The following is an 11,740-nucleotide window of genomic DNA, read 5'->3' on the forward strand; positions in this document are numbered from 1 at the left end:
TTTTTTGCGCAGTACTCGTCACATCGAATCTTACGGCACATGCATGGAGTACTAAATGTAGACGAAAAAAAAACTAATTACACAGTTGGGTGAGAAATCGTGAGACGAAACTTTAGAACCTAATTAGTCTATAATTAGACACTAATTACCAAATACAAACAAACGAGCTACAGTACCCAAAACCAAAAATTTTTGGCTTCTAAACGGGGCCAAAGTTGATATAATAGTCTCGTTACAGGAGCGTCCACTATCGCTAAATGAAAAGCATAATAAAGTCCTAAAAAAACTAAAAAAATTACAAGCACCATAAAAGGTCAAAGAACATGAACACCTATAAGTGCTACCAAAATAGTTGAAGCTCTTCTACTTATCTCTGATGCAACTCAACAAAACTTTAATAGCATAACTGTGTATATAATACTATGCTATAAATATTTTGACAATTTTTTAGGTATACATAGTTCCTTTTAGTGCAATGAAAGTTCCAGCATTTTATCTATAGAAATTAAATAAAAATTTCTATATAACCTATGACATAATGACGGCCACAACTATATAACTCCTTGGTCAACTATATGAAATTAGGTGTTGTAGTACTTTAAATATCTAATAATGTTCAAATAACTCCAAAATTTGTTTTGCAGTGCTACTTCCAGTTCAAATTATCCAAAGATTGTTTTGCAGTGTTACACACTTTAAGAGCTACAATATACTTGGTTTTATGGTTGATAGATTTATATAGTCAACAATCAAAGAGTAACATAGACTTATCTTTTTTTAAAAAAAAAAGTTCACGAAACATAGTATATTTATCCAAAAGGACTAGGTAAATTCCACTGATTGTATTGTATGACGTCGATGCACCACGTGTAGCTTGAACAAATCTTGTGAAAGCGGAGATAGTGTACCTTTGCGTGTTTTACCTAATGACTTATGTTGGTGGATGATAGTGATCAAAATGCCAAAAATTCGGAAACTCAGGTAGGTATGGCATGTCATTCAGTGGGGCAAGTGTTGTATCATTCTTCATTGTATATATCGTACTTAGTGTCTTTGTTTTAAAAGGTTGAGGTGGACCGTAGGAATGTAGGGAGAGGGGCGGCTTCGACAGGAGGATTCTCGACACTAATACAATGTTTTTCTCTCATAACAAAACAGCATCAGCTGGCTTATCAGCCACAAAAAACCATCGGCCGAACAGGGTCTCCCGGCCCTCTTTTGCCCAACTCAAGTGATAAACGATTATCGGCTGTACGACATGAGTTATGTAACGTTAATATAACTGTTAGCATGAGCTATCTCATTGTTTTGTGTTGTGTGCGTCTTTAGAGGCCACGCGTTGCGTAATAAACAATGTCGAATACTCTCTTTTTCTAGAAAGTATGATCGAAATTCTAGCATAGTGTCAAGTCAAAGGTCTAAAGTTTAACTAAATTTATGTAAAAATACTGGTATTTATCGTATTAAATAAGCATCTTTTGATCGTATATATTTTTAGAGTATATTTACTTGGAGTCATATATGTTAATAGTATTTTTCTATAAATTCGATTAAATTTAAAATAGTTTGATTTTTTTGGTAAACCTAAAATTCTATGTAGGACAGAGGTAGTAGAAAGATACTCAGTCCACCTATCTATTCGAGAAAAGAACCTCGTAACTCAACGTAGAAGGTTCGTAAGTAGAAAAACATCCCAATACGTTGTCCTAATTTAACCATGCATTTTAATATTTTATATATTTATTAGCAAATGGCGAAAAGACTGTATCCTTGTCCAAAAGGACAACTGGACAAGAGAGATAAATGCATACAGTACGCGTATGATTGAGCCACAGTACGCGTATGATTGAGCCACGTGCACGTGTGTGATGGTTGTTTGATCCAGGACTAAAATTTAATATGTGTCACATCGGATATCATATCTATTGTCACATCGGGTGTTCGGATATTAATAATAAAACTAATTACAGAAGCAATGATTAATTCGTGAGACGAATCTATTAAGTCTAATTAATTCATCATTAGCACATGTTTACTGTAGCACCATATTATCAAATCATGGACTAATTAGGCTTAATAGTTTCGTCTCACAAATTAGTCTCAATCTGTATAATTAGTTTTATAATTAGTCTACGTTTAATACTTCAAATTATGTCAAACATGTTTACGGTAGTCGATGTGACAGGAACTAAATTTTAGGATGTGGAAAGCAAACGCCCCTTAAGTTTAGACAAATAAATCTTGCAAACGTGTACGGAGAGTGCCTTGTGTGTCTGGTTCTCTGGAGTTTCTATCTACTAGTACAACCCAATTTCTAATAATGTCCCGAGACGACAGGCCGACATCTACTTGAAATCGAAATCTTCCTTGAACAAACTTTGAATTTTTTACTGCAACTGTCATTTTTTGCATCGCTATCCCACACAGATGTATGTATGTGCGTGTTTGATGGAGAGGGGAGGATGAGCAAGAGGACAGCAAAAGTCCTGGGCTTCTAGATGAAGAAATGAGCGTGGGTTATGCAGGTGGTTGAGGTGCGGCGCCACATGCATGGCCGCCACACGCACTCTAGAACGGAACGGGCTTTTGAAAAACGGGGCACCGGTTTCCTGTTGGGGCGGACAGATTTCCCTTTCCGGCGGATTCTAGCTGGCTCGCTTTTCTTAGCTTAGCTTTCAAGTTTCAATTTACACCGATTTTGCGATGGTTTTGCTATGCTAAAATTACTGCTACTTTATATTAAGAAAGTATTACAGTTTGTGTTGTGTGTGGCGCCGACGAATCTTATTTTCACGCGCTGAGAATTGGACGGATGTTGATGGCCACCATTAAAGAAATGAAATATATAGATTAATTAAGTGATGTTTTCTTACGAATTCCTAAGATTTCTCAACTCCATTGTTATAGCCTATTCGGTTGGCTGGTTCGTATCGTTGCTGGTTCGTGAAAAAGTACTGCTGCCTGGTTTGTGTGAGAGAAAAATACTGTTCCGACTGAAAATTTACGATCATTTACGACAAGCCACAGCCAAACGAACAGGCTATTGTCGAGACTGACACGTACTGCTAGTTTTTTTCTCCAACGATTCTATGGTTTTAAGTACGTGCGTGGCCGCGTGGGTGCGTGCATGTTATTTTCACATCACGAGACCCATCAGTATATAGCCCAGAGAGATCCTAGATAAGTTCTACCATGTGCAGTGGAAAAACGTGGTTTCGCATATTGTCGATGGAAACACTACTGGTATTCTCCATCTAGATGATGATATCATTATGTGTGGCGACGACGCTGCATGCGTGTGGCTGGGTTGGTCTTCCGTGACCTGACTAACGATCTATGACCAATCCCATCTCTACTTAGGGATGGAAAATAGAAATGGATTTCTGAATTATCCGATATCTGTATCCGCTAAAACTTATAGTATGGATACCCATATTCGTATCCATTTCTAACATGAATACTAAATGGATACATAGGAATTCATTTTTAGTGTTTTTGTCTATCCGATTCTAGTCCGTTTTCGACAATGTCCTCTGTATCAAAAAAAATCAAGGTATCATGAACCTATTTAAAAGTTTTCTCTCCATAACGAGTGACCAATTATTTAACTTTATTATTACAAATGATGCATTGAAACCATTTAATAGTATATCTATAAATACTTTTAGTATTAATTGAATTAAAATTATTAATGATACATAAACATTAAATTAATTTTAGCATGTTTCTGATTTAGTTTAAACCCAATACATTTGTTGTGTAAATTATTTTAATACTTTAGTTAATTTATTTATTGATGTATATTATTTTATATAATTTATAATTTCATGATAAATATTTATATAAATAACAGGGTTGATTAATTGATAATTTTAGTTATTATAATAGTATTAATAACTATATTATTTTTATGAGCTATCCTAGTATATGTTATATACACAAATACTGTAATCTCTACTTCTTAATAATTTTGTAATTCCAAAAATATTGATAAAGCAAAATGGAAATTTATTTTCCACCATTTTTATTTTTGAATTTGTCCACTTGACCTATTATTTTATTAAATATTATCCACTATAATTTAGTTTACTTGTTAATAATTTTGTAATTCCAAAAATATGGACTGAGTGCAAAATGGATATTATTAGAAGTGTATTTTCATGTAGTTCACTTTGGTTAACGATGAACTTAGTAGTAAACTTTTGTTCATGTATATTGAATTTAACAATATACGCTTTGAACTGAGAATTGGACCCATGTTGATGGCCACAATTATAGAAATAAAGATTAGTTAAGTGATGTTTTCTTGCAAATTCCTAAAATTTCTCAATTCCATTATTGTCATGACTGACACACTGCTAGTGTTTTCTCTCTCTTATATGATTCTGGCCATGTTCGCTTCTCTTATAATTCGTCTTTTTCAGTTTATTTTTTCAGCCGAAACAATGTTTTTCTCTCACAACAAATTAGTCGGAACAGTGTTTCAGCTTGTTTTTTCAACGAAGTGAACGGGGCCATGTTATTTTCACATCATCAGAGACGTGCGTGGGTGCATGTTATTTTCACATCATCAGAGACGTCCCAGATAAGTTACCATGTGCAATGGACAGACGTGGTTTCGCATATTATCAATGGAAATACTGGTATATTCTCCATCTAGATGATATATCATTACGTGTGACGTGACGACGCTGCATGCGTGTGGCTGGTTTGGTCTTCCGTTACGTGACTTGACTAACGACCTATGACCAATCCCATCTCTACTTGTAGGAGAAATTTGCTCCGGTTCAGACTTCAGATCGTCTCTACTAAACAGTTTAAATATTAAATTATCTCACGCTGAGCAATAACAGAATATAATTATATAGCTAGGGAGCGTAATACACCTCCAGTGTAACACACCTGCCCGTCCAGTGCGTCCAATTTATGCAGGTATATTGCTCAATTTGACCACATGCACAACTAGGGCCTGTTCGATTTGGGGTGACTAAATTTTAGGGACTAAACTTTAGTTACTTTTAGTCCCTATAAAATACCAAATGAGGTGACTAAAAGCTGAATAAAATTTAGTCAGTTGACTAAACTTAAAGGATCCCAACAATTGACTTGAATCCTCCGATCCTATCCATCAAATTTGTCCTTCGATACATCATAGAAAAGGACATCTGCACTGTTCGTTTGGCTGATAAGTAATAGCAAAAAGTACTGTTAGTTGATTTATTATGAAAAAAATACTGTTCGTTAACTTAAAAAATACGACTTATAAGACCATGCTTCACTGATTCGTAGAAAGGAACGTCCGCGCTGGCTGGCCCGGCCGGCCGTCCTCTCCTTGCAGCGCGGAGCTCGATCGCACACAGCTACGCCCAGCCGGGGTAAATGGGTAATTAAACCCTGCTGCCGCACGTCCTGCATCAGAGGTGTGGATCCACCACGAAACATTGAACGAGCGAGTACACGTTAACGACCAGGTATGGTACATCCGTACATGAACGTTGCACGCATTTCATGCATCTTCCAAGTTGAACAAACAACTACTCGATCAATGTCGATCCTTAAGTATACGCTCTCTCCGTTCTAAATTATAATTCATTTGACTTTTTTTCTTTTAACTTCAAATTTAACCATTCGTCTTATTCAAACAAAATTATGCAAACATAATCAAATTTAAGTCATTCTTGAAGAACATTTGTTAATAAAGTAAGCCATAGCAAAAGAAATAATATTTTATATAAATTTTTTAATAAGACAAGCGGTCAAACTTAGAGTAAAAAAAATCAAACTAATTATAATTTGAAACAGATTTGATATATATATATACTGCCGGTAGTACCACCTAAAAAAGGAGAGGCGGTTTTGTGCACTTCGTGTGTGCGCCCGGCCCCCAGAGGCTACGGTCGTGTGCGTGCTCGCTTCCCCCAGGCAGAGTCCACGCTCGCTTTAGTCGCTCGCCCACGCTACGGAGTCGTATCGGAACTCCGTGAAAAAAATCCGAGAGTCCGTTACGAATCGGAGGAAATCGAGGAAGACAACGGCGGCGCGGCTACCCACTACCCCAGTTTTCGTCATCACTGCCGCCGGTTCAAAATCTCCCTTCACTGTCAGATTTTGAACCGGCACTAGCATATCGTCAGTGAAGCTCGCTGGCTACTGTTGCCGGTTCTTCACCCGGTAGTGATAAGGTTTAGAAAAACAAAAAAGCAATCCAACAAGCATGCTGGCTGGAGCATGCTCGTTACCGCCGCTGCCACCACCATGCTCGCTGGCTACCGCCGCCACTACATCAAGCATTTCATCCAAGAAAAAAATTCATACATCACAGATAAAGGACGAATTCAACACATCAGAAAAACTCATCCACAAATCGATTCGTGCATCGCAGACGAAGGAGAAGGGTTCAACACATCACAAATCAACCCATCCACAAATCGATTCATACATCACAAAAAAATGAGCAAATTGATTCACACAACATTATCATGCGGAGAGACATAGTGCGGAGACACAGTGCAGCTGCCTCCTCCTTCTCCGGCGGACGCGCGCAGTTGCCTCCTCCTCCTTCGGCGGGCGCGCCCCTCCTCCCCTCCGGCGCGACGGCCCTCTCCCCTCCCTCTCTCCCTCAGGCGATGTGGGCGAGGAGGCCGGATCCGGCGACGGGGAAGCTGGATCCGGTGGTGGGGACGATGGATCCGGGTTCCTCCTCGCCCTCACCGCCGGATCCGGGAGCGGGCAAGGCGGCGGCGGTGCGGGCAACGCGGGCGACGTAGGCGAGCGGTGGCGGTGGCCCTCTCCCCACGGTGGCGCTCCTCCTCCTTCAACTCCAGCAACGGCGTGGAGGCTAGATCCAGCCTCCCTACGGCGGCGCTCCTCTCCCTTCAACTCCGGTAGCGGCGTCGAGGCCGGATCCGGTGGCGTGGAGGTTGGATCCGGCCTCCCCACAGTAGCGCTCCTCCCCCTACTCTGGTGGCGGCGTGGAGGCCGGATCTGGCCTCCCCACGGCGGCGCTCCTCCCCCTCCATCTCTATGTCAACTCCGGCGGCAGCTATGCTCGCACCGGTCCCCGCACGACCGCGCCCGCGGTGGCCTCGTAAATGGAGGTGGCTATATATAGGGAGAGTATATTCAGTAGCCAGCTACAAAATAAGTTATTCTGTAGCCACCTCCATTTATGATAATTTTATATACTAATTTACGATAATGTCAATACATATTTACGACAGTTGGGTTACTATAACATATGACGATATTTACCATAACGTTATAGTAAATTGTTAGATTGATCTCAATCCCAAACTAGGACAAACGACCTAGTTGGGCCTTTGATGCGCGCCCTGATCGGGGGCGCCCAACCGACTATGGCTAAAGGGCCCCTATCACACTGCGTAATAAATAGAGGTGGGGGCCGGTGGCTCAAGTCATGAGGTTCGCCTGAGCCGAGCTCCCCACCGACACCTAAACCCTAATCCGATCTAGAGGGGGCACAACCAGTGACGGGAAGCCACCAGCCGCGCCGCTCGCTCCATCGAAGTCGACGTCTTCATCGCCCTCTTCACCTACCGTCGCTGCCCATGCGCAGACTACACCGACAAACGTGATGGCGTCCTCTGAACCCTCCACCTCTACGGTGTTAGGTTCGACGGCCCTTGTCCATCCTCTCTGTGTCCATGTCTCTCTGTTTAGAACATGTCCTAGATTTTGGTTCATCCAATAGCGAGTAGCCCCTCGGATCTACCCCTAGTACGATCTAGATGCATAATAATGGTATCAGAGCCAGTTTGCAAGGTGTAGATCATGGCAGAGGCTAGAAACCGATTAGAAAAGGAAGTAGAAGGTTAGATCCAATGTGGGTCTAAGAAGAATAGAGGGTTCGGTATAACCCTAACGCTAATTGGGTGAAAGAAAGAAGAGAAGGAGGGCTCGGCACGCGATGCCGGACCCTAAAATCATAGAGTCCCTCTAGGGAAGAAGAACAGTGCCCATCCTAAAACCCTAACCCTAATTTTTGACCCCATCCCTAAATAAGGTTAATCCTAGAAGAAAGAAGGAAAAAGGGAGAAGAGGAAGAGCCGTTTTGGCTTACCTCGCCGCTGCGCAGTGCTGCTGCCTCGCCGGCGCTCGAGGAGAAGAAAGGGTCGAGCCGGGGAGCTGCTCGCCGGGCTCGACCAAGGGGGCGCCACAGTAAGGCCGCTCGACGGCAGCGCGCTCACCCGCTGGGGAGCGCGCACGCCGGCGAGAGGGCCGACGACGGCGCCATGGCTGCCCGCTCCACTACTTAGCTCGCTCGGTGCGCTCGCTGTGGCTGAGAGAGTGTGAGAGAGAAGGAGAGGCACGAATGAGGGTTAGGGTTCGGGAGGAGGCCGACGTCGGCGGTTTTGTTCACCTGATCTCACCGCTCGGCCGTCCGATTAAATCCAACGGCGCCGGATGCACGGGCCGCATCGCGGCCCAGGCAGGCGAGCGCGCCACGAGGCTTTGCTGGCCCAGGCCCAGGTTGTGGCCTGGGTGCGGGCAGCGCGCGCGCAGAGAAGTGGGCCGAACCGTTTTTGCCGGCTGGGCTAAAGAACTATATTCATTTTGAGTCATTTTTTGTTTTTTTTTCCAGTAAAAGTTTTATCTCCTAGAAAATGGATAAATGGCTTAAAGAAAATAGAAAAGAGAATTTTTCAGTGGGTAAAATTCATAAAATTGAGATTATTTTTCCACTGTGTATTTAAAGTTGTTATTTTCATTATTAAATTCGAACCAACGGGAGAATTTAATTTTGAAAAATGGATATGTTGTTAACTTATTATAATATTGTTATTATTCTGACCAACATTGATTGATGACAATATTATGATGAGTTTTGTCATGCATTAATTCTATTTCTGTCAAACGGTGATGTAGAATTAGTGTAGAGGACAATTGTATGTTTTAATTTTGATCAATATTGAAACTAAGGAATGCAATTGTTATTGTTATTATTTATGTTCTCACTCAATATGAATTGTGTTTTGAGGCGGATACAACTTAATGGGTTGTATCAAAGAGATCCCCACTCTCAAAGGTGATAACTACATGGAGTGGAAGAAAAAGATTGACCTGGTCTTCATCTTGGCTGAGGTGGACTGGGTAGTCACCTCACTGTGTCCCACAGAGCTTGTGGCATCGGTGAGGGAGACAAACGAGGTTGATGTCGCTTGGGCAACCAGAGAGAGGGATTTTACATCCCAAAAGATGTCCTATGACCTTGAGCATAGGAAGTGGGTCACTGCCAACAAGAAATGTTTGGCTATGATAAAGAACACGATTGAGCCTGCAATTGTGGGCTCAATCTCAGAGTGTGACATGGTCACCGAGTGCCTTGATAGAATAAATAGTCAGTTCACTGGCTCTTCAAAGACATATGCTACCCAGCTGATAAAGCAGCTAGCAACAGAGAGGTACTCTGGTAATGGTGGCATAAGAGAGCATATACTAAGGATGAGTAATTTGGCATCCAAGCTAAAACCAATGGATCTGGCTCTCAAGGAAGAGTTCTTTATCCATCTAATTGTTGCTTCCTTGCCAAAAGAGTTTGACACTTTTGTTGTCAACTACAACATACAGCCCGAGAAGTGGGACATGGAGAGGCTCATGGCTATGTGTGTGCAAGAGGAGGAAAGAATGAAAGCTGCTAATGGTGGCACTATCAATTATCTTAAAGACAACAAGAAAAAGAATATTAATGCTAACTCCTCCTCAAAGTCAAAGGGAAAGGGTCCCATGCTGCATCAGCCTCAGCAGAACAAGTTCATAGTAGAGAAAGACCAGTGTCTCTATTGCAAGAAGACGGGACATTATAAGAAAGATTATCCCGATTACTTAAAGATGATCATGACAAAGAAAGGTGAGGACATTATTACGTTCATAAATGAATCCCTGTATGTACAGTATTCGAAATCTACTTGTTGGATTGACTCAGGTGCAACTGTTCATGTTGCTAATTCTTTACAGGAATTCCGTTCGACGAGGACTACGCAAAGAAGAGAAAGACACGTTAAAGTTGCAATGGAGTCCGAGCAGATGTCGAAGCCATTGGCGATCTTTCTCTAGAGCTTGCTGATGGCTTCACCCTTTTACTTAGAGATATACTTTATGTTCCCTCTTTACAGAGAAACTTGATAACTGTTTTATGCTTGGACAATGATGGATATGATTACCATTTTGGAAATGGCAAATGTAAGATAACATTTAATAATGCATGTATTAGTCTTGCTATCATACAAAATGAGCTTTATTTGTTATCACTACGTGATGATGTGAATGTTGTATGCGATGATGGGAACGTTGCGTGCGACAATGAGAATGTATCCTCCTTTGCAGATGTAAATAGAAAACGAAAGAGAGCTCACGATGCGTTGTCGAAATTATGGCACTGTCGTTTAGGCCATATTTCGAGGGGGAGAATAGAAATACTAGTTAAGATTGATATTCTTCCTCCATTAGAGCTCTCGGATTTAGAACAATGCAGAGAATGCATAAAAGGAAAGTATGTAAAGAAAATTAAGAAAGATGCCAAACGATGTGCAGGAATTTTACAGATTATTCACACAGACATCTGTGGTTCGTTTCCTGTAAAGAGTGTGGATGGTTATGATTCGTTCATAACATTCACAGATGATTACTCCCGTTGTGGCTACATTTATCCAATCAAAGAAAGAACAGAAGCATTGAATAAATTTAAGATATTTAAGGCAGAAGTTGAAAACCAACACAATTTAAAGATTAAGATAGTCAGGTCCGACCGTGGGGGGGAGTACTACGGTCGGCATACCCCATATGGTCAAGTTCCTGGACCTTTTGCAAGGTCCTTACAGGAGAATGGCATAGTAGCCCAGTATTCTACACCGGGCGAACCTCAGCAGAATGGAGTAGCTGAAAGGCGCAATTGTACCCTGATGGATATGGTGTGTAATATGATAAGTTACTCCACCTTACCATTGAGCCTGTGGATGGATATGTTAAAAACCGTCATTCATATTCTCAATAGAGTACCAAGTAAGTCGGTGCCCAAAACACCGTATGAGTTATGGACAGGAAGAGTACCCTCACTAAACCACTTATGTGTGTAGGAGAGTCCTGCTGAGGCTAAAGTATTTAACACAAATATTGGGAAACTAGATCCCAAAACAGTAAGTTGCCATTTCATTGGCTACCCAGAAAAGACAAAATGTTTTTGTTTTTTACTGTCTAGACAGACATACAAAGTTTATGAAAACGAGACACACTGTCTTCCTAGAGGATGAAATAATAAGAGGGAGCATGGTAGCCCGAGAAATTGACCTTGAAGAGAAGTGGGTGCATGCACCCACTCTGATGATTCATGAGCCATTTTTCTCACTACCTGCTGTCGCTGCACCGACAGTGCAAGATACTGTGGTGCCAGCACCTGTTGTTATTCCGCCTGTGGCAACAATGAATGCCGATGAGGAACCTGTTCTTCAGGATCCTGTAGAACCTATTACCACACATGAGGGGGAGTAACAACAGCCTCAAACAGAAGATGTGCCAAATGTGGAGGCCCCTAAAAAGTCTCAAAGAGTTAGAAAATCAGCTATTCTTGCTGACTATGAAGTATACAACACTGAGGAATTTCAAATAGAGGATGATCCCACCTCATTTGAAGAAGCCATGAGAAATGATCATTCATCAAAGTGGCTTGAGACCATGGAAGATGAAATAAAATCAATGAATGCCAATAAAGTTTGGGACTTGGAAA

This window comes from Miscanthus floridulus, chromosome 9 (genome assembly GCF_019320115.1).
Source record: "Miscanthus floridulus cultivar M001 chromosome 9, ASM1932011v1, whole genome shotgun sequence".
Taxonomy (NCBI): Eukaryota; Viridiplantae; Streptophyta; class Magnoliopsida; order Poales; family Poaceae; genus Miscanthus; species Miscanthus floridulus.